This window comes from Lucilia cuprina, chromosome 4, assembly GCF_022045245.1.
Source record: "Lucilia cuprina isolate Lc7/37 chromosome 4, ASM2204524v1, whole genome shotgun sequence".
NCBI classification, from domain to species: Eukaryota; Metazoa; Arthropoda; class Insecta; order Diptera; family Calliphoridae; genus Lucilia; species Lucilia cuprina.
In genome coordinates, this window is record NC_060952.1 from 7,041,240 (window position 1) to 7,066,409 (window position 25,170).

The 25,170-nt window shown below is 26.7% G+C and overlaps 1 protein-coding gene across 5 annotated transcripts in view; it reads right to left on the reverse strand.

The window, feature by feature from the left end:
* LOC111675672 (205 kDa microtubule-associated protein) overlaps positions 1-25,170 on the reverse strand; it is a 53,191-nt gene that overhangs the window by 2,442 nt on the left and 25,579 nt on the right. The gene's annotated exons all lie outside the window — the stretch shown is intronic.

Genomic DNA, 25,170 nt, shown 5'->3' on the forward strand with positions numbered 1-25,170 from the left:
TCAATTATATGTCATATTTCTAAATGCATTTAATTATTTAAATAATAAAGAATTTACCACACACCACTAACAATAATTTGTTGAAAATATATAGTCATGAGATAATTTTGCAACTTGGTAGTTCATTGAAATGATGTCTTAACAAAAATATTTGCCAAAAATTATAATAAAAAAATTTTTTAAACAAACATAATTTACGTTATTTGCACTTTATTGCTAATGTTCATGTCAATATACAGTCCATGAGAAAATAAAATGACAAATTTTTTAAAAATAAATTTTTAAATTTAATGAGATATGTTTAATTAAAAAAATTAAATTGCTTTCTGCATTGAAATATACTCCTTTCGAATTTATTTGGCTTATTTTTTGTTATTGTCTATAACTTTTTGCTAACACAATCAACTATCTTTTTAATCGTCTTTAACTCAAAAATATTTGTTTAACGAAAATTTGTTAAATACGTATTTTTTCCTAATTACCAGCAAACAGTAAAATAAAAAAACAAAATTAATGAAAGGCGTAGTCTTAACTTAGTCATTTTTTCTTTATATGTAGAAAAATAAGTATAAGAAAAAAAAAGAAATAACAATTATTGAATATAAATGAATGGTTAAATAAAACAAAACGAAAACATTTAAATTTTTATCAATAACCATAAAAAACTATTAAACAGCTTATTGAAAAAAAAACTTAACGAATTGGCAAATACTTGAATATGTGCTTATGCTTATTTACATATTTTGAGAAAATAATTTAAATATTTTCTTAATTTTCTTTTTTGAGTTTTTACAAAAAATTTAAATAGAAATTGTGTTTAATTTTATTTTTATTGTTATTTTCAAACAGGAAATGTAGAAATCATTATTATGTTGATATGTATTTTAATAGATTCTAGTTAGTTATTAGCTGAGATATGTTTTAACAAAATTTTTTTTAGTTAATATCTCTAGTAGTTTGTGCTTGATTTTTTTCTTATATGTTTTTATTTAGTGATTAAATCACAAGTTCTTTTGAGTAAAAAATAAATAGATATATAATTTTAGCGACAATCTACTAACCACACAAACAATGAAAAGTCTAGCTAAAAGCCGTGATACACGGTTGTCAGATCTTACAAAGTTGTCAGTAAAATGTTCAGAAAATGTCTAACAATCTTTTGCAACGATGTTAAAAAATGCATAATATTCTAAGACAAAATTTGTAAGTTGACATTTTCTGCATATTTTACTGTCAACGTTGTAAGATCTAACAACCGTGTACACATATCTATCTATCTATCTATCTATCTATCTATCTATCTATCTATCTATCTATCTATCTATCTATCTATCTATCTATCTATCTATCTATCTATCTATCTATCTATATATCTATCTATCTATCTATCTATCTATCTATCTATCTATCTATCTATCTATCTATCTATCTATCTATCTATCTATCTATCTATTTATATATTTATCTATCTATCTACCTATCTACAACCTCAAACATTTTGTGGCTATTGACGCCTTGTCGTCCCCATTAACATTTTGGTCTCCACCTCATTGTATTGCTCCTTAAGTACATTTGCAAAAATATATAAAGAAATAAAGTTAATGTTATTTTACACTCATGCTTTATTAGTATTTTTCGCAAAAAATAAATACACATGAGTATTAAATTATGCATGTGAGTGAGTACACTTCCCATCAGTTTTTTAAGGCGTCTATGTATCATATTTTTGCTTCGTTATGGTCACTAATAAGTCTATTAGCAGTTGTCGTTTTTTAATCAAAATAATGTCTTATTGTAGTCAATAAAGACACAATGATCTTTTTTCTATGAAGAAACAAACTTGAATTAATAAGTCCTATAGCCAATAAGTCTTCAATTAGGAACTGCAGGGTTTTTCGTATTTCTAAGTATGTGCTTTGGTATGTATGAGCTCCAGAGTATGTATTAATTTAATGGTGGCTGCGAAATGGAGTAAGGTTAATGACATTCCTCGTTTTCTTAGTTTTTTTTCTTTTAAATGCTTTTGTTTTTGCTTTGTTTTAGTTTATTGTTAGTTGTAGTTAGTTGTTGGCAACATTAAAGTATTGTTTCTTGGCCTTTTTTTTTCCATTTTCGTATGTGTAATTTTGTTTTTTAGTTGAGGAAGAAGAACTTTCCCAACCGTTTATTATTAACACATTTTTTTCGAACTTTGGTAATGTGTGATAAACTTACAGTTGACCTTTTTACGTTAGTAGTAGAAGAGTATAAATGAATGAGTGAATATGTCTTAATATGTATGTAAAATTTTACAGTTGGCCAACTCTCTTGTCATTAAACCGCTCAAAATGTACAACCAACAGTGGCAGCAACTACAACAATAATATTAATAACAACATATGTTGGTCTAAAACTGTGATTGAATTTTACAACAAACAAACAAAACAGTAACAAATGGAAATCGGTCAATATACTTTCACAAAATTTCAAATGCATAAATAGAAGATGAAGAAGAAAAAAATCAAAAACGAAAAAATAAAATTATATATTTTTATAAAAGGAAAATTTTGCATTTTGTAATTGTATTTGTTTATTGTATTTTATTGCAATTGTTTTCGTTCGTTGTAAGTCTTTCTTGTTTTGTATTTATTTTCTACTAATGTGTTCTGTGGTTTTGTTCGAAAGTGAAATGAATCCACTTGTCCCGATTCCGACGAAAAGTGTTTGAGTGTTGTTCTCTCTCTATCACGTCTGATGAAACGCATCATTGATTTTGCAAATTTTTATTTATTTGATTTGTTTTATTTTTTTTTATTTCAAATATAAGTAGATAGATAGATAGATAGATAGATATATAGATAGATAGATAGATAGATAGATAGATAGATAGATAGATAGATAGATAGATAGATAGATAGATAGATAGATAGATAGATAGATAGATAGATAGATAGATAGATAGATAGATAGATAGATAGATAGATAGATAGATAGATAGATAGATAGATAGATAGATAGATAGATAGATAGATAGATAGATAGATAGATAGATAGATAGATAGATAGATAGATAGATAGGTAGAAAGATAGATAGATAGATAGATAGATAGATAAATAGATAGCAAATAGAATACAGCTAAAAAAATCATTGAATTCGTTTTGTGCGAAAGAGAGGAAAATAGCTTTTTGCTCGTGATGTCTCTGTATACCCTGTGGCCACACTTAAAGTGTTTTTAAAGATCCATGTATGTAAGAAAGGCCCAGTGTTATAGACAAGATTACTTTATTAGAAGTTTTTATCGATTTAAATAGTTGCAATAATAAAAAAGATCGACCTGGTCAGACTTTCATTAAACTTTTTGAAGTCGGCAATATGTGCAAATAAGTCTCAGATTGTAAGTAAATATGTAAGAAAATTCATTGTGCGAATTTCTTAACATAAACACTGCAAATATGGCGAATGTTGGAACGTATTGATTTTTTCAGAAATTATGTAAAAATATTAAAGCTTGTAATTTTTGCAATAGCATTACAAAACTGTAACTGAATTTTGATTTCGTACAAGTGTATCTTAAATTTCTCACATTGAAATTATATGCCAAATAGACACAATATTTAAAGCAAATTTAAATTATTAAAAAAACTGCACGTAAATTAAAAAATATATATATACAATATTTACATGTTTCATGTTTAAAAAAATAGTTGCTCTGAAAAAACTCCTGATACTTTTTGGTAAATTCATGATCAAACTTTAACGTTTGTTCAACTTTAAATTAATATATAGAAACAATGTTGGCTTTCAAACACTTTCGCTTGAATTCATGGCCAAATTTGCAAATACGTATCTACTAGAAGCTGAAAAAAAAACAGTAACAATTGCAACGCCTTTGTAGAGTTTATAATTAAAGAATAGTTTTGGTTTTCTTAATAAGTTTTTTTGTTAAATCTTGTTTTTAAATTAGTTTATCCATTATTTAGTATATAATTAACTTTCTTTTTTTTCGAAGTCTTTTTTTCTATTTTGCAAACTTAGTTATAATTATATAGTTTTTTTTCTAGCTTTAATTTCTGTATTTCAATTTTGTGGTTTAATAGTTGTTGCTTTGGTATTTTTATGCTAGCAACCGACTGACAAATACTAAAAAAAAAAATATTAGAAAAACACGTCAAGCTAATAGCGTTAAGGCCACATTATTGCTGTTTGTATTATTTTGTTTTTTTTTTTTTTTTTTCTTTGTAATAATTATTTAGTTTCTGCACTTATTTAAGGTACATTCATAAATTTATTTGGTATATTTTTCTTTTAGTGTATGAACAAAAAAAAACAGCAACAAGAAAAATTATTAATGGTATGTATGTGTCAATATGTATGAATTTAGTTGCAATCATTGTTGTGGAACCAAGTTATTGCAAAATCATAATTGTTTGTCAGCTAGCCGCCAGTCTGTGTGTCTGCTGCTTGTCTTTTTTTTCCAATTTTTGCTATAACTGATATGTATTGCGTATCTTAACAGGTTTTCTTTGTTTGTATTTGAAAATAACTGATTGAAATCTGTGGAACTGGGGCAAGAATAGAATATTAAAAGAAAAGATGGGCCCTTTAATATATATTTTCTTTTAAATTTTTTGTGATTAGTCTATAGATTTGGGAAAATATATTGGATATTTCTACACAATTTGATCGTACTATATAGGAATTAGAATTAGCCAGTAGAAGTGAAAATAGAACAAAACTCATTATTTAGGATAAACTTTGTATTGAATAATGAATGATCTTGCTTCGATTAATTCTAAATATTAGAAAGATCTACCGAAGATTAGACTAAGAACATTTAAAATAATTAATATCCTTTCTAACTAATGTATTGGTGTAAAGATTTGGAACTTGACCAGAAACATTAGACACCTTTTTCTAGAGTTTTTGGAATGTTGAATAAAGGACATATTTGAAGAAAATATTAGGAAAAAATGTCTGAAGTTATCAGTTTAAAACCTCAACGAACAATTTGAAAAAAGAACAATTACAAGAACCATAGAAATCATTGGACATCATAAAAGATATATTTCTTGTTGCTTAATGGTCTTGTTTAGACGATCTGTAATAAGTGCAGATAAATTAAGAGATCTAAGTTAATAAACCACATATTGAAAGATAATTTGAAATAAGAGAGAGAGAGTGAAGTAATCGCTCGACAGACTAAACATTTCAATAGAAAATACGCCAACATGGACCAGAGACCTTTAAAATCAAAATTTGATCGAAATTGCAGTTAAATATATCTTTGAATATGAATTCAATATACGAACTTAAAGCCTTTAAGGCCTTATTTATAAACATATATCAAATGTTTATAGAATGAATTTTGCATGAAAGTTAGATTTATAAACCTTTTATAAAAGTTTATGAATAAGAGAGTAAAATTCTCCTTAGGCCGGAGGTTGGGGTAACAATTTTATTTAAAACTACAACAAATGTAATTGAAGTACTTCCAATTACAATTACTTGTAATTACTTTTACTTAAAATTGCAATTACTTTTCATAACAATTTCATAAAATTATAATAATTTAAAGTTTTGCAAATTACAATAAATGTAATTGAGTTACAATTACTTGTAATTGAAAAATTTTCAATTATAATTACTTTAAATTACAAGTAACTGTAATTAATTACAATAACTTGACATTTTTAGCAACAAATGAGTTTTGATCGGCTAACTAGACTCTTTTTAATGAGGTTCAGAAATATTAAAAGCTTTTTTGATTGGTATAAATAGTTTCGGCCTAAAGTTCAACTAAATTTTGTAATATAGTTTCCAATTAAAAAACTTTATTAAACGAACTCATACCTTATACTTAATTATAGTTCAAAATTTCATTAAATTCTTATAAAACCATTTCCCTTCGTTCTTATAATTTAAAAAAATGTAAATTCTTCTCTTCGCCTCATTTCATTATTTGATTAGTTTTCTATTAGAAAAAGACTCTGATGAGCAAAACTAATTTATTTAATTGTTTCAATACGAATTTTTTTCGCAAACTAAACAGTTATCAATTAAAGAAATAATTTACTTATAAATTGGCATAAAATTAAGAAAAATTATTAAATGTTCAAACTATTATAGATGGGAAAAAATTGCAAGAATTTGTAATACAAAAAACACTTGATTTAATTTAAATGAAAAATAAAGAAAAGCAAGAAAAATAAAATTATTTTTAATTAAATCCCTAAACATTTGCATTTTCTATCATTTGAGATTTGGAGGGTTTAGGTTTTTTTTTCGCAATTTCTCTTTTATTTAAAACAATTGATGATGTTGTTGATGACGATGATGATGATAGCGGTGATGACGATTTTATCATTTCCGTTAAATTCAAATAATTTAGTGTTACAAATCAAAATGCCAACACTACTATGGTGTGTGTGTGAGTAATATTTCTGTATATATTTTTTTCTGTTGTAAATAATAAAAAGAAAAAAATGTGATTTTTTTTTAATTTTTTTATGAATGAATAAAACTGTATAGAAATAGGTTTGTTGTATTTGAGCGAACAATAATTTGAACAAAAGAAATTCGTTGCGCTTTGTAATTAAAAAGAAAATTTTATGAAAAATTCCACTAATCATAAAAAAATACATACCAAACATTTTTTTTGTATAATAGAAATGGGAAAAAATAAAACAATGATAAAACTAAACAATATAATCTTTTTTGTATGACCATTAGTAGTTTAATATGTCATAATTATGATTTCAAAATTATATATTTCTAGATTAAAAATCTTTATAGAAACATGATTAATGATGTTTAAACAATTATTACTCTAAAAACAAAAACATTTAAAAACTAAATTCAGGTGTGGTCCTTCGTGCCATAACGGTTAGAAAATGTTTAATAACAGATTTTAAGTTTACATTAAATTAAGTGCTAAAAGTTGTTTAGGGTAATAAAACAATTTACAAAACTATAGGCTAGTCTGGGAATTTAGAGACTACACCCTTCTCTTCCCTTTATAAAGATGATTAGAACAATTGTCCGTAAGTTATATTAAAGAAAAAAATTTATGCATAATTAAAATAATGAGTTTTCATATGTAAGTTAGAGGACAGTAACAGTAAATCTAAAAAATTTAAACTACAGACACACCTTTTTTAACAAACAACTATTACCATCCAGGGATGGTATAGTTTTTTGAAGTTTTACTGGAACTATTATTATGCAACACCCTGTTATTAACGATGTTTCATATTACGAGCAAGAGAATCTCTCTCATAGTTTAGAGTATTTTCTTTTGAATCAAGCAAACCTTGTATAGAAAAAAACTTTCAAAAAGTCTGAGATCATTTTCTGCAAAACTAGCTATCGAAGTTTGTATAAAAATTCAAAGAGAAAAGCTTCCACAATGTGAGTTAATATTCTTTAGAAAAAGCTTTTAGAATCTGAGCAACACTTTACCTAAGACTTATCAATGGACTAGTCCATAAGGTAAACAGTACATAACGCTTTAAGCATTAGTCAATAAACTTGTAAATAGTCTAGTTTATAGACTAATCTAGAGGTTAGTAAATATACTAGTCAATAGAGTAGTTCATGAACTAGTTCATAGACAGGGTAATAAGGAGTGAGATCTAAAAATTCTTAACATACATATATGTTTATAAAAAAGAAACCACTAAACTTACAGCTTTATTTTTTTTTTATTTGATTCAAATTATTATTACAATTTACAAAAAAAAAAATATATATTTTTATAGTTTTAATCACTAGTGATGAAATTTTGAACCCTTTTCGGAAACCCTTCCATTAACGTTTTTATAGTGCTTTCTGTCACTTTGCTCGAACATGTAGTCCATCTCCGTTTAAAATCTACCTTACTTTTAAACACCTTTTTTGTACTCTTCAATTCTCTTTTAACAAGAGCCCAATATCTCTCCACTGGCCTTAGCTCCGGGCAGTTTGGAGGATTTGCCTCTCTTGGTACAAATACCACATTATTGTTCTTGTACCACTCAAGGGCTTGTTTTCCATAGTGACAGGATGCCAAGTCAGGCCAAAAATAAGTGGACACATTATGAAGTCTTATGAATGGAAGCAGCCTTTTTTGTGAACATTGCTTGATGTAAATTTCGGTATTTATAGAGCCCGTTGTAACAAATGATTGGCTTCATTTGCCGCAACAGCATATTGCTTGCCATACCAAGAACTTTCTGGGAAATTTTGTCTGCTTTTGGGTCCTAAACTTTTCTTCAACATTCCCTCGAGCATCAGCAACATAAAACTTTTGTCCTGGAAGTTGCGAAAAATCTGCCAGAACATACGTTTCGTCATCCATTATGCAGCAAGAATATTTTTTTTATAAAACTTGACTTCAATTTCCGTGCTCTGTTTTTGGCCTCTAAATTTTTAGCAGCGTTCCTGTCAGGAACTTTTTGAGCCTTGTATGTTTTTAAACCTGCATTAGCTTTAACTTTTCGTACCAAATAGTCCGAGCACTGAGCTAACCGAGGTGCTTTCCTATCGGATGTGTTGGGAGCTCTTTTGAAAATGCGTTCTATTTTTTTGGCTTTAGAAACATCATATGGACCATTCCTTCTACCTGAACCAGGTTTTCTATCAACTGACAAGTTCTCCCGGTACTGTTTAATTTTTCCACACAAAGCTTGCAAATTTTAAGTAAATTTTTTCTAGTCAAAGCTCGGACTTTTTTAAAATAAAGATCAATAACAACATTCATATATAAATGACTATAAGTAAAAAACAAGTTTTACCTAAATTAATAATACAATCGAGAAAAATAGTAATTTTTAATTATTACTATAAATAATCAATTGCAACACCCTGTTGTTCATGAACTAAAGAAAAAACTGTAATAAATATTAAAATCTAACAAACATTTTCTAAACTACCACCATTTATTCCATTTAACGTTGCAAGTTTGTTTAACTGTAAAATGTTTTTACAGCAAAAACTTAATAAATAATTATCTGCTGTTAAAGTCATGATCATAAGATTTTTCATAAAATATGTTTTTTTATTTTTAATATATTTGTATTTATTTTTAGTCGTACATATTTTGTATCTTTTTAATGATTTCTACGAATGTCGGTCTGTTTTACAATTTATATTTTGTTTTTAATGTTTGTCATAATTATGAATTATTAAAAGCAACTCTAAACTGCAGCAGGCAAGCACAAACCAAGTAGTTGTAGTATGTTGCACAGTTGAATGCAACATGCAACAGCTGATTAACATAAAAACTCCAACAATGTTATTATTTTTTATTATATTTTGTTGTTTATGGGGTATATTCTTTTAATATTTTTTTAATAATTTTTGTTTTTATATCTAAAATTTTTCATCTTTTTCATTTTTGGACTATTAATAATTTTCTAATTTAATGTTGAAAACACATTTTTCACAATTTATTAAACACAAAACGTCACTCATTCATTTATTTACTTTATTTAAGTCTCTTAAGAGTGTATTATAGAGGAGAGTGTATCACCATTTTACATCTTTGGCAAACAACTTTTTCAAAATACACAATTTCTTTCACTTCCCACTTTTTGGAAAAGAAATGGTAGGAAAGCAAAAAAAAAAGTCTTTAATACACAATTTGATAAATTTGTACTAAAAATTAAATGAAGCATGCAAGTGCACATAAAACACACAATTCAAATACATTTAAACGAACCCATTCTCAAACACGATAGAGACAGACCCTGGGTAATGGTTGAACGGGAAAGATATACAGACTGACAGACAGACAGAATGGACGGACGGACGGACGAAAGGAAAGAGTATTAATGTAAACTGCCAAGCCAATTCTATTGTAGAATGATTGTCCAAAAAAAAACACCAAAATAGAAAGAAATTGTAGGCAAAAGAAAAGTTTTATTTTCTTTAAATTTTATTATTTCTGTATTTTGTTTCGAGATTGTTTTGTAATGTAATGATTTAGTTTTTTTGTTATAATAACTTTAAAGGTATGAGTTCTATAAAATGTCATCAGAGTTAGGTCATTAATGCTATAGATATAATTCTTAGAATCTTTTTAAATCTTTCGAGTTTGCACAAAATTTCCTTAGAAAATTTTCTATCATAATCTACAGAAAAAGCCATTAAAATCTGAGGTAATGTTCTATAGAAAAGCTCTCAGACTTATTCTCTATCTTCATATATAAAAACACTCAGAATCTGAATATGAATCAGACAAAATTTCTATAGAAACCTCTCTCAGAACTCATAAATTGGGTAAATTTTGTATAGATAAAGCTACAAAAGTTTTATAAAAGCTTTCATACTAAACGTTTTATTAAAAAAAAGCTTTTAGTCCTTAAAAGCTAAAAAATTTCTAATATTAAAACTCTTTCGAAACTAAGAAAATTTTATATAGAAAAACTAGTGCTATTAGTATTTGAGTGTATTTTCATAGAAAAAACTCTCAAAGTCTGGTAAATTGTGTCCAGATGTAACAGGAGTTTTAGAAAATTTTAAATAGATACAGCTTTATTTAGAGAATGTATATTTCCTTAGAAAAAACTTAATCCTTACAATCAGACAAAATTTCAGTTCTCAGAACTCATCATCTGAATAAAGCTCTCATAGTCTTATTAAATTTTGTACAGAAAAAGTTCTCATTCTATTAAATAACGCTTTTTAATAGACAATTTTTCATATCTTTAGTTTCATTAGAAAATAAACCTTTAAAGAAAAAGCTGTTCTATAAGAGAGCTTTTAGAGTCTAGTCCTATTTTCATAGAAAAAAAATCTCAAAGTTTTTCTTCAAATGAAACTAGCAGAGACTGACCAAATTTGCTATAGAAAAGGCTTTTCAGTCTTTAAAAGCTGTCATACTCGGTGCAAGCTTTTTATAAAATTAGTTTTTAAATTTTGGGTATATTTTTCAAAAAAATAATATTTCATATAAATCTTATAAATTAAATAATTTTCTATAAAAGAGCTTTTCATAGAGAGCTTATATTCATAGGAAAAACTCCAAATGTTTGGTTAAAGTTGTAGAAGCTTTCAGCGTTTTAGATGGACTGAGCATTCTAAGCAAATTTTCTATTGAAATAGTCCTGTAAGAATGTAAAAAGCTCTCGAGATTGAGCAATCTTTCTCCTGATAAAAATTTCAAGTAAATTTTTTATGAAGCAAGTAATGTAAAAAAGCTTTCAAGATTAAGCAATCTCTCTCCAGATAAAATTGTCAAGCCAATTTTCTACAGAGAAAATTGTTAGTCTAGATGAATGTTTTATGGAAAAGCTCTCATAGTCTAAGATAGAAAAAGCTTATTTAAACTTCTGCATAGGAAAAAAATTAGAATGTAATACAGAATAATAATGTTAAAAACAGATGAAAGAAATAAATAAAAACTTCTTACTAATGATTTAAAAACCATTGTGAGAGTTTAGAAAGCCCCCACACAAATACAAGAAAAAAATCTTTTTTCCACCCAAAAAAAAGATACAATATATAATGAAATTATATCTTATAGTTAAACTCCCAAATAGAATATTTTACATATAAATAATAATTCAATGATTCATCTTGATGATTGTCTGAACATTCTAATCTCTTTCTCAAAATTTATTTTTCTCGTTTAATATTTTTTTCCCTAAATGTGTTTGAGCAGCTAAAACGAAAAACAAATGGTTGTGTTGAAAGATTATGAACATTGAAATTTGTTTAAGAAAAAGAAAAATTAAAAGAAATTAAATACATATAGTTTCTTTTCTAAACAGATGTTGATTAATTTAAATTGTTTGAATACAATTTATTAGGTTTATTTAAGATTAGAGAACTGCATTGCAATATTTTTCAATATTAATTTAAATTACTTTATTAGATTGGGAATGCTGCAGCATAGACTTAGACAATGACTGTAAATTTAAACAATTTAAAAGGTTTTCTGTGTAATTAAATATGTGCATAGATCAGGCAGTATTTGTTTAGTGCATTTTTTTATGTGGATTTAAATTACTTTTATCGAATGAATAATGACAATCTTTATAAGTTATTTAAAAAAAATCTAATTTCAAACGGAAACAACAATGGATTATGATTGTTGTGGCATAAATCGTGGGAATACAACAATTGTTTGTTTTCAAAAAGCAAACAAAGTTTTGGGAAAGGTTATTTCTTTTTTTGGTTAGTTTTTAAAGGAAACTTGATATTTGGAAAACTAGAAACAAAAAATATTTGCAACAATGTTATAAACAGAGATAAAAATGTTTTGTTTGCTGCAATTGGCCTTCTTTTTGGTATAAATTTACAATTGAACAACAAATAAAGTCATAATATTTTAAGAAAATATTTTTATAAAAAAATTATAGAAAATTTTTTTGAATTTGGTAAATTTTTCAGAATCTGGGTAAATGTTGTATAAAAAATGTTCTCAGAATCTTGGCAAATGTTGTATAGAAAATGTCCTCAGAAGAAGTATTGAGGATCTGAGCAAATTAAAAAAAATCTCCAGAAAACTAGAAAATATCATTTAATTCTATGCAAATTTTGAATTTCAGAATGTGAACTAATTTCCTCAGAATCTGGGCAAATTTTCTATAGAAAAATAAATCTTAAACTGAATAAATTTTCTATGGAAAAAACCTCTATCGAAAAAGTTATCGGAATTTAATAAAAATATCTTTAAAAAAATCCTCGAAATCTGGAGCAAATTTTCTATAGATAAAGTCATTCTGTGGACTGGAGCAAATTTTCTATAGAAAAAGATCTCAGAGTGTGAGCAAATTTTTATAGAAAACCTCCTCAGAATATAAGCAAATTTTTTATAGAAAGTGTTCAGAATGTGAATAAATTTTTTAATGATAAGATCCTGTAAAACCAATCAAATTTTTTATAGAAAAAAGTCCTTAGAATCTGAGCAAATTTTCTATAGAAAAAGTCCTGAGAATTGTAACAAAATTTCTATAGGAAATGTACTTAGAATATGTTCATGTTTTCTATAGAAAAAATCTTTCGAAAAGTACTTATTATCTGAACAAATTTTCAATAGAAAAGGTATTTAGAATCTGTGCAAATTTTCTATAGAAAAAGTACTCAGAATATGATCAAGTTTTCTATAGAAAAAATCTTTAGAATCTGAGCAAATTTTCTGTAAGAAAGCTAGTTATTATCTAAACAAATTTTCTATAGAAAATATCTTAAGAATGTGAGCAAATTTTCTATTGAAAAAAGGGTTGATAATATGATTATGTTTTCTATAGAAAAAAATCTTTAGAATCTGAGCAAATTTTCTTTAGGAAAACTACACATAATTGAAAAAAAATTTTCTTTAGAAAAGGTCTTTAGAAACTGAGCAAATTTTATATAGGAAAAGGCCCCAGAATCTGAGCAACTTATTTATAGTTCTCAGAATATGATCAAATTTTCTATAGAGAAAAATTTTTAGAATCTGAGCAAATTTTCTTTAGGAAACTACTCAAAATCGGAACAAATTTTCTTTAGAAAAGGTCTTTAGAATATGAGTAAAATTTTCTATTCATAATCTGAATAAATTTTCTATTGAAAAGGTCTTAAGAATCTAAACAAATTTTCTTTCGGAAAAGTCCTCGGAATTTAATCAGATGTTGATCACTTTTTCTATAAAAAATTTACTTATATTTGCTTCAGATTCCGTGTACTTTTTCTATAGAAAAAAATCTTTAGAATTTGAGCATATTTTCTTTATGAAAACTACTCATAATCGGAATAAATTTTCTTTAGAAAAGGTCTTTAAAATCTGAGCAAAATTTTGTATAAGGCCAAAGAATCTGAGCAACGTATCTGTAGCGAAAGTACTCAAAACCTGTGTAACGTTTTCTAAGGAAAGGGAAAATCCTGAGCAGTTTTTAAAAAGATCCTCGAAATCTGAGCAACATTTGAAAGGAAATGATTCTCAGAAGCTTAGCAAGAATTTTAAAGAAAAGATCTTATAAAATTGAGAAATAATCTCAAGAGACAATTGCAAATTTTTCTATGAAAAGTTTTTAGAATCTGAGAGAATTTCTCGTTTGTTGCAACAATATTTTATGGATCGTTTGTTAGCAAAAATAAATACATTGATTTTGTACTCAATTTTCACGTTTCTGTTTGTATATGGTTTTGTATTTTTAAAGATAAATATAATTAATTTTTTTTGATATTTTTAGTTTGTAAAAATAGACATTACACCGACATTAGTCACATTTTGTGCATTCTAGTGTATAGAATGAAATTATTAAACAAAGTGAGAAATTTTTTCTTGTAAAATCGACATTACACATAAAATTAAAGGGTGATTGAAAATTAAGTGTAAATTTTAACGAATAATTAAGATTATAATAATTAAAATATTAAATGTTCATTTTCATTTAGACTTTAAGGAAATATCCTTTCCTAACGTGAATTCAATTCAACTCTTTTGCGTTAAATAAACAAATTTTTAAATACTCTATAATAATTCATTATAATTTCCATTGTCGTTTGTAAAATCATTGAAACATCAAATATACATATGTATGTACACAGTCGGTGTATGGTGGTTGATTTCAATAATGTCTGCTCTTTTGTTGTTTGTCGCTTTTATTTCTGTTTGATTCTTTGTGGTTTGTTATAAAAAGTCACCAAACTATATTGAGTTTTTCTTAGATTCAATAAATAAATAATGAAATATAATGTTAAAACAATAAGAAAACATAAAATAAATTATAATAATAATAAAAAAAGAAACGACCACTAATGCCATTCACCTAATAAGTGCGAATGAAAGAATAAGTGCGAGACTTGTATATAAAATTATAAATTAATAAAGAAAATCGTTAAAGAGGGTCTGTAGTGGGGGTGGGAGGTGTGTTCGTTTGGTTTAAGCTGATTTGTCATGCTTCATTTAATTGTGTTGTATCTACTATAATTACTAATTTAATTTAATTATCAAACAATTAAATTACAATCTATAAAAATTTGCTTAATTTAAATACGAAGAAAACTTTCATGTTTTGTCTGTCTTTAAGGCATATTTATTCTATTCTTTTGTTTGGTTCGTCTCGAAATTTGAAAAGAACTTTAAAATTCGAGACTTTTTTATAGTTTTAATTATAATATTACGTTAATTATATTTATAATTTATGTGTATGTGTAATTTATTTATATTTTGTTAATTCCAAATATGCTTATTTACTACTACCATAGTTGGACACTAAAGCCATAGTCATCCGCATCGTCAACATTATATATTTTTGTTTACAATGACAACATACATACTACTTACTGGTTGTCGTAATATCATTATTATTGTCGCTTTTCGCTGTTTATGATTAGGTTGGTCTTTTACTATAAATTGTCTTTTTTTAGAAAAAGTTGTTGTATGCATGGCCAAATTTGTCACCACAGAGATTTTCATTTTTAAATTTTATTTTTCTAGTTCCTATATTTAAATTTTTATTTATATTTATTCCTTGTCGTATGTATGTACGTCTGTTATTAATAGAACCTTGAAAGAATTAATTAATAAATAATATTTTTTTCTATAATTGTTTTTCATTACAGGAAATTGTCATAATTATTTTATTTAAAATTGTCATAATTATTTTATTAAAAATAATTAATACAATTTAAGAATTTTACAGCGTTTAAAGAATATAAAAAAATATCTTTAGACTTTGAACAACTGTTCTAATGAAAAGATACTCAGCCTCAGAGCAACTCTTTTAAAGGAAAGTTCTTCAGACTCTCAGCAAATTTTTCTTCAGACTCTGAGCAACTCTTCTAAAAAAAAAGATCCTCATATTCTCAACAATTTTTCTAAAGGAAAGATCCTCAGACTCTCAGCAATTTTCCTAAAGGAAAGATCCTCAGACTCTGAGCAACTTTTCTTAAGGAAAAATCCTCAGACAATGAACAGCTTTTCTAAAGGAAGGATCCTCAGAATCTGAATAACTTTTCTAAAGGAAAGATCTTCAGAATTTGAACAAATTTTTTGAACAAAATATCCTAACCATCAACTTTCCTAAAAAAATGTCAATGTCACATCAAATTTTTTGAAGAAAAGATCCTCAGAATCTGATCAACTCTTTTAAAGAAAAGATCCTCAGACTCTGGGCAACTCTTTTAAAGGAAAGATTTTCACACTCAGCATTTTTTCTCAGACTTTAAGCAATTTTTGCAAAGAAAAGATCCTCAGACTCTGAGCAAGGAAAGATCCTAAGACTGTCAACAAATTTTCTAAAAGAAAGATTCTCAAACTCCTAGCAATTTTTCTAATGGAAAGATCCTCAGACTCTTAACAACTTTTCTAAAGGAAAGATCTTTAGACTTTGATCAACTTTTTTTGAAGAAAAATCCTAAAGATCTTTTTTTCTAAAATAAAAGATCCTCTGATTTTCAGCAACTTTTCTAAAAAAAGATCCTCAATGTCTGATAAAATTTTTTAAAGAAAAGATCCTGAGAATCTGATCAACACTTTTAAAGAAAAGATCCTCAATATATGAGCAGCTTTTCTAAATAAGAGATCTTCAAAATTTCAAAAAAAAATTTTTTCTGAAAAAATCATCATCTCTTCTTAAAAATAAGATCCTAAGAGTCTAGGATTTTAATCTGAGAAAATTTTCTAGATCCGAGAAGAAGGATAACTTTCCTAAAGAAAATATTTCAGAATTTGAGAATCTTTTAATCAAAATTTCCCCAGAAGCTAATCATTATACATATGTCTAAAGATCTCCTCTATAGTAATGAAGATCCTCAGCGTCTAGGATCAGAATCTGAGCAAATTTTCTATAGAAAAGCTTTTCAGAATACACACAGCTTTTATAAACAAATGATTCTCAGTACTTATACTCTAAGGATCTTCCTTAGATATAGTCCTAATAGAAAGACTTTAGCCGACCAAGATTAAAAGTTTTAAGAGTTTTCAAATACGTGGCAACCATGAAAAACCATATACGTCTTAAAATATAAATTTTACTAAATTAGTCATTGAAATAACTTTAAAATAACCTAAACCAACATTTAAAACTATAAAAAGCCAGTTCCAAATGATAAATGCTGGACATAAAGCAACAAATTAATATATTGGACTTTAGTCAATAAAAATGAAGTCATTTGAAACTCTGGCAACATATTAACATCAAACTTTACGAGTGTGTTATGTATTTATGTGCGTTTTTATTTTTTTTCTTCTATTTCATTTTGCCATATAGATATTTTCTATTTTACTACACAACTATGACCAACCGGCCAACTACTACCGGGGCGTCAACGTCTTAACTTTTTTTAGAGTTTTAAATACATATATATATATATATCTTTTTTTTGTTTTTATTTATTTTTATTTTTGCCTGTGTTGTGTGCATTTTTATATTTGGTGTTAAATATATGAAAAAAAAAATTGTTGCCGGCATTTAAATGTTATTTACTGCGTGTGTTGTTGCGTTGTTGTTCTTTATTGCTTTTGTTGTCGGCTGTCGGCTGTCGGTTGTTGTTGCTGTTGGCTGTAGTTGAAGAGAGAGCAAACAGCAACAGCAGCAGCAGTTGATGTCATCGTTTTGGTTTCTTTTAGTATTTTATTTCTAGAAATATTATTATTTTTGTTTTTGTTGCTGTTTTCGGTCCTCCCAATGTTTTATACAATGTACTTGTTGTTTTCATTTACTTTATACTTTATGATGGTATTACCAAAATAAAATCGAAAAAAGTAAATAAATGAAAAAAAGAAGCAATTTTTATAAACGAGTAGCAAGTATTTTTGGAATCGTTTGAAAAATACAAGCAAAATGTCGGCTATTATGAATCAACTTGATTAAATAAGTGTGATCAAAGTTGTTTGGAATTATTGTTAATAACATATACGATTTATTTAAAATATGGAAAATATTTATACATTGTTGTATAAATATTTTTGTTTTTAACAATATTTTCTTTGTATGAAAAAGTAAATATTAACCATATTGATGAAATTTAATTGTGTTCTTTGTCATTTTTGTCATTTAGTTGTCTTTTAAAGAATAGAGTTACCATACTTCACTTGCCTTTAATGATATTTGACATCTTGTTGGTATTTGTCATTATGAATTTTGTAATTGTTGAAACTAAACTTTTAAGTTTTGCTTAATTTAGTTGTTAAATTGCGATAAAAAAACTTGTTTCTTTTACAGTTTAAATGCAGTTAATAAAAAATAAATATATATTTATTAACACATATTAACACTTTATTCAAAGTCATACTTTAACTAATATAAAAAGTAGCACTTAATATTTTATGCAAAATTTTTGAAAGGTAGCACTTATTAGTTAGCTATTTAAATTTTCAAGGTTAAAATGTTGGCAAAATTTTTATTTTCTTTTTGACAGCTCTTGTTTGTCTAGTTAATTACTGTAAAAACATACTATTTAACTCAATACTTTGTTGACATTTAGATTGACAGCTTAAGTAGGTGGTGCCAATTTTCTTTTTCACGCCAAAATTAATTGATGTTAGATAAGAAAGATTTCCAAAAAAAGACAATAGTTAAATTGATATGTTCAAAATTGCCCAATATGAATACCCTAAATCACTATAGTGCGAAGGGTATTATGCGTTGGAGCTGATGTTTCCAACACTCAAAAATAAGGTATACCAACCCACCTTAAAGTATACCAATCGGTTCAAAATCAGTTTCTGATTGGTTATATCTGTCTGTGTTCTTGTGCGCCTGCTATCCCAGTAAAATATTTTAAAATTTTTGGTAATAAGCATTGTAGGTGGTAATGTAGTTATTTCATACATTACTTGGTAATGAGTTGGACTAATTATTTGCATTTATGTAGAAAGCATTCCAGATATAATGATAAAATAACTAGTTAATGGAGCATTGAGTATGAGAATAGACTAGTAAACATAAGAAGTAACTATAAAGTCAGTTTTAGGTCAAGAAAAATCGGGTAAGCACATTTGTAATAATTTATTTTTTGGTCATCGTCGAACAAAAATAAGCAGTTATTCCCACAAAATAACTACTTTTCTCCAATATTACTTGTCCACTTACCGTTTTGTTGGGATAGTCCCAAGGACGAAATATGGTCCATTATTTCGTCTAGCCATTACAACAGTACTTCCTAAGAGGGCTTTTGAGCTTATATGTAATTATGTTAAGTGTTATAAAATATCTTAATGATCGGACCTCATTTGACCCTAGCCCCCATACAAAGTCCCCTTCAGAATATTACTGGAAAGTTAAATTTCACTTTTAAACTTTAGTATGAAAAGTGAATGTTAGTCCTTATAAAGGTCCCTTTTAAAGTACACAGATTGGACATTTAGATGACTAAACAGATTTTATAAATAAAGGTATCTAGGCGGTTCAATATTTAGAACACAATAACTCGAAAACCTGATATGATGTAAACTCAGGGATCTTAGAAAGAGTCAACTTTCAGGTCAAAAAAAAATTTAAAATTAAACTCGAAACTTAGAGACCAATATTCTAAAGGATTGATTTGGCAAATCGTCAATCTACAAATCGAGTTTGAAAAATCTTTTGTATCTTTTTTTTGATATAGAAACGTTTATCTCAATATCTGGTTTAACAATTTAGAATAATTCGTTCATATTTCAAGAACGTAAGGTGTTCAATTGCACCAACTCAAACCAACGGAGACGATAGGTAAATGGGTAAATCGGATCCAGAGATCTAAACAAGTAGTAAACGGTATCTGTATTACAACGAACATTTTTCCTGTTAGCTAAGAACTACAAAAACGTAAGCAACGTTCAGACCTATCAAACATTTGATGAAAAAGACGTAACCACTAATTTTTGTAAATTTATTTTTGATTGATGATTTGTCGAAACAAATAATAAAGACTTTCTTAACTGATGTCTTCAAAGATATATTACGTTTGTGCAAATAAATACATATTTTAAGGAATTCAAAATGTAGATTTTGTAGGGGTCACGTCATTTTCGTCAAACATTTGATAGATGTGAATTTTTAAAAATTTGTAATATGAATTAAAAAAAATCCCACAATAATTGTAAAATTGTATTACACCTAATTAAAGATAATTTAAACAAAATATTTTGTTTAACACAAACATATTGTAAATCTCAACAGCTTTAATATTAGACATATAATGATAAGATAATTTATAGTCTATAAATATAATGAGTAATATAATATTGATTTTCTTTTTATGTATTTTCCAAAAAAAAAATCATTGTAACAATTTCTCTACACAATTAAAAAAGTGTTAAATAATTGTTAAAGCTAGTTAAAACAAAATATTAATTAAACTAATTGGGGTTAAAGCCCCTTTAAAAAAACGTAGAAGAAAACATGAGTCATTAGCATGACAAAATACTTTCAAAAAACGCCAAATTATAACGGCCAAACACTGCTAACATAACTTTAAATATAAGGAGGATGACTTGAAATTTAAATAAATTTTGTTTCACAAAATAGTTTAAGTTTAAAAATAAACTAATTTAAAAAATTATAAAATTAAAAATTTTAAACATGTCGACATTTAGATGAGATGCGAATTATTATTAGAGAGTCTACAACACATAGATATATTATGCCATAATTGCATGCCAAACGAAGAAGAAAATATGCTAAATTTAAAATAGATATAGCAGTAGTAAGAAACAACATTGTTGATTGTACAACACAACTTACAACACAGTAACAGCAACTTGAATAGCAACAACAACACACAACAACTTGAGAATAATCCAATGTAACGAATTTTTAAACCACTTTGCATTATGAAAGTATTTTTTTTTTTTTTTCATTTTTCAGGTGGTGCCACAGCAACACCACTGACTGTGCAAGAGCAGCAGCAACAAAATTAAGAAATAGTATAAAAGCAGCAACAACAACGAAAAACTCACTAACTTCAAGAAATACAACATAAGAAAATTAAAGAAAAAAAAACATAGTTAGATGTAGCAACAACATAAAAATAACAATGGTAACAATAAATGTTGCAAATGTAATCATAATATACAGTAAAGGTTAACTAATTAGTTGAAACTAAAACTCTTTCGGAATAAGTTATAATTCGCATAAGGTTTAAAATCCCTTTTATAAAGCCTGTCTTCTGTCATTCTGATCAAAAGTTCAAAAATAGTATCTCTATCGTAGATCAAAATTTCACGTGAAATATGTTTTATTTTCCCATTTTTTCGTTCACTAAATTTTCGACTTGAATTTTTTCTTTTCTGTGAAATTTGTTGATGGAATTTTGTAAACATTGAACAGCTGTTGTGAACAAAATCATCTATTGTGAATGAATTTTACCATTTCGATTAATTCTTCGAAGGGGATAAAAATTTCAAGGTAATAAAAATTCCACTTCTTTTGGAGTAGGTGAATAGATTTGCTAAAATAATACATATAACTTTAAATATTTCGGAAGCGCTAAAAGATCAAAAAAAAGACAATTGAATCTAATAAGTAAAATGTTTGTAAATGGATGTACTTCATTTATCTCGTAAGCAGAAAAGGGCACATCACACGATCATAATTACCGTATGATTAATATTTTTTGTGTTTACACGATTGGTATAAAACAATAACAAAGTATGAAGGAAACAGCTGTTTCACTTTTTATGTGTTTACATAAAAATACATCCCTGATGTAATGAGACCTGCTTGTTTTTTTGAATAATTTAAAAAAAAATGAAGAGAGCCATACGACTGTCAAATTTTCCATCCGTATTCTCAGTGAATGTGCAATGGTTTCATTACATATTGCGTTTAGACGATCCCATCCGTACTCTTCTACACAAAATTGTAAACATTAAACAGCTGTTGCTTACAAAATCAACTATTGTGAATGAATTTTTCACGCCATGTTCACGATAGCTATTTCTTCTTCGAGTGAAATGAAAATTTTAATGAAACAACTAGATATTGATTACAAATAATAATCAGATGCTCTAGACAATTGACTGCGAAACCTATTCATCTGAATACGGTTCATAACGACAACTTATTATCAAGTAATGTATGAAATAACTATCTCCGTTATCAAAATTTTAAGATCTTTAGCTTGAGCTTTTATTTTGAGAAATTTTAATATATTAAATCGTACAATCTAAAAGTAAGATGTAAAGACGCTAGAGATATTGACAGACACAATTTTAGTTTAGTTGCAAGGAAAACGAACGATAGCAGATGAAACGAAAGTGCTTTTGGTGCATCCATAGCATTAGTGGTCAGAAACAGAACTTTCTTAAAGCAATTACCGATTTATGTTTGCTTAGGTTTGGTCAATTTAGAAATCCATATATAAATCAATTCAATAGTATCTTTCGTATGGATTTACTCGAATCAAGTACGAAATCGTGTTAAACTTTTTTAAAGCTTTACAAATCTAAGTGTCAAAAGCACTCTTTGCGCCAATCACTGTAATATAGAAATACAAGATAACTAGTATTAATAATAAAACACCTGCTGCCAGTGATCGTTGTTCTAAAAAAAAAAACACGAAGATAAAAAGTTTGGAATTTTTATTTACTCTCTATGTCTTTCCCCTCTTCCCTTTTTTCTGTTTAAGCCATAGGCTTCAAAAACCAAGAAAATTCCATCTAACAATGATAATAAGCATGTTAGAAGTTTTTACATACAACATTCAACAATTCTAAGCGATTTTTCCGTTCATTATTTGTTTTTTTTTTCATGTTTTTGTTACACTATGAAAGAATAATATGTTAAGAATAGAATAAAAAAATTTCTGTATTAAAAATATGAACCACTAAAAGAAGTTTAGTTATGATTTTATGAGTTCTTTAGCATTTTGAAAAAGAAAATATTGTATAATAAAAAATACATGCAACTAGCAAACCATAGCGAAAATTAAAAAAAATCATAGAAAACAGAGTTGGAAAAGAATTTATAACACAAACCAAGTCTTTCTAGATCTCTTCGTTTAGAAATTTAAAGTGGGCGTGGTAATATTTGTAGGGAAATGTTTTGCTTATTATATATCTAGAAAAAGGAAAAAGCTGGTCTCTTAAAATCTTTGTGTACATAACTTCTTTGTCTAGTAACACATTTAGGACAGAAAAGTATTGTTTACCAAAAGTAGGCGTGGCACTATTTATATAAAAATGTGTATATCTTAGAAACTATAAAAGTTAGAGTTTTCAAACTTTGTATGAGTAAAACTGATATGCTTAAAAATATTAGTTATAAATCTTAATTTTCCTAAAAGATTTCATTCTTTTAATAAATAAATTTTTTTTTAATTTTACTTTACTATTGACCGGTATGTTATGGTCACTGCTGTTCGTGCAGTCAATCATTCATAGTTACAGTATATTTGTTTTTTTTTACCGGACAACTTCAACTATTGGCGTTTTTCTAATATATTGTATTGTTGTGCGCAAAACTCTTTTAGCTGGCGTTTCAATTCTCTATCTATCTATTGTTAGACAAACTAAATATACCTTCTGAAATATGCATTTGATGAACAGTAACCATCAACTGCCAATAGTTGTGATGTGATGTCTGATAAAAAAAAATTACTTATAAATTTACTATATTGCAGTAAGTGAACTTGCTTGCAGGCAACAGTAACAGCTGAAACTTAAAATGTCTTGAGTTGTGTCGGTTTGTATGGCCTTTAGTATTCGGTCTATAATAGTGTGAAGAAACATTTAGAAAAAGAAAACTCTTAAAGAAATTTATATATTTTTTTTTATTTTGTTTGCCATTAAGATCTTTTATCTTGTGACTAATCACTCAAAACACTCTATGTTGGCAAAGTATTATTGTACATGCAAGAAGAAATGTCTAAAGAAATGTTGTGTTATTAACATTTTAATATCAAATAAGGAAATAAATTAATTTTTTTTAGTACAATATAAAAACTAAATATTATTTGGAAAATTAAATAAAATTTTATTATTTGTGTTATAAAACTATATTAATTTGAAGAAAAATTTTTTAAATTTCTTTATTTGAAAGTATAGTTTACTTAAGTCAAGTTAATTAACAAACGTTTACATTTTATTCATTTCTTCTAAGTAAATACCATTCACAGTGAATGGTTGTCAAAGTGACCGATAGCCGAAAATAGTTGTTTGCAATAATTATAAAAAACGAAAAAAATTGAAAATACATATTTTCATGACTTTTGTTTTACTATTAATTTACACTTGTGTAACAAACTTCAATATTTATTTCTACTATTCTTTTCTAAATTTATAAACTACCTTGTTAAGGGTAATAAATTTAATTTAAAATTTACACATTCTTTGTAGTGATGTCTTGAGGTTAAATAATGAAATTTATTGATTTAAGTTTCATGTAATTTCAATATATATAATAAAAACTTTATCAAGGCTATCAGTTATGTAAAGGTATGATTTTGAATTTTACAAAAATTATTCAAAAATTGTACGACATCTCAAGAGATGTAAAAGGGTTTGTTTAACAATTTTAAAGAAAACAATAACAAAAAAATTCCAAACATTTTTATGACAACTAAGAGCGGGTTTTTGAGTTGACAATCAAATGCCGATTAATAATCAGATTAGTTAAACTAAAAATAAATTGATTCTGATGTTGATCCCCTTTGATGTTTTTGAGTACAAGACTAAACTTCGCAGTGTTGCCATATTAAACAACAGAAAGCGTCATTGTTTGTTATCAAAATTATACAAAATGTCTGTTGTATAATTTGGTGTTATACAACAGACATTTTATCAGATTATAAGCTTAAATCAGTGCTGAGATTACTTTAATCCCAAAAAGAGTTTAATCGCTCTAAAAATTAACACTTTCGTACTTGATTTAAGACAAACCGTAGTTATCGTACTATTGAAACCGCACTGGATTGAGTCAAGTACGAACTACTTGTTTTTTATTTTTATTTCTAATAAGTCTATTATGAATTGCAACGAAACTTTGGTTGTGTTGCTAACAGTTAACCCAACTGACATAAAACTTAACAGGGTTCTATAAATCGACTTTCGAATAATCGAACAATCGACTTTTTGCTGAAAAAAGTCGAAGTCGACTATTTTGTTCCAAAAAAGTCGATAACCCGGCTATAGTCTGTGAAAAAATCGAAAAGTCGACCTTGGAAATAAAAGTCGAAAATAGTCGAAAATAGTCGAAAAAAGTCGAAAATAGTCGAAAAGTCGGAAAAAGTCGAAAATAGTCCGAAAAAGTTTGAAAAAAATCGAAAATAGTCGAAAAGTCGGATTAAGTCCGATAAAG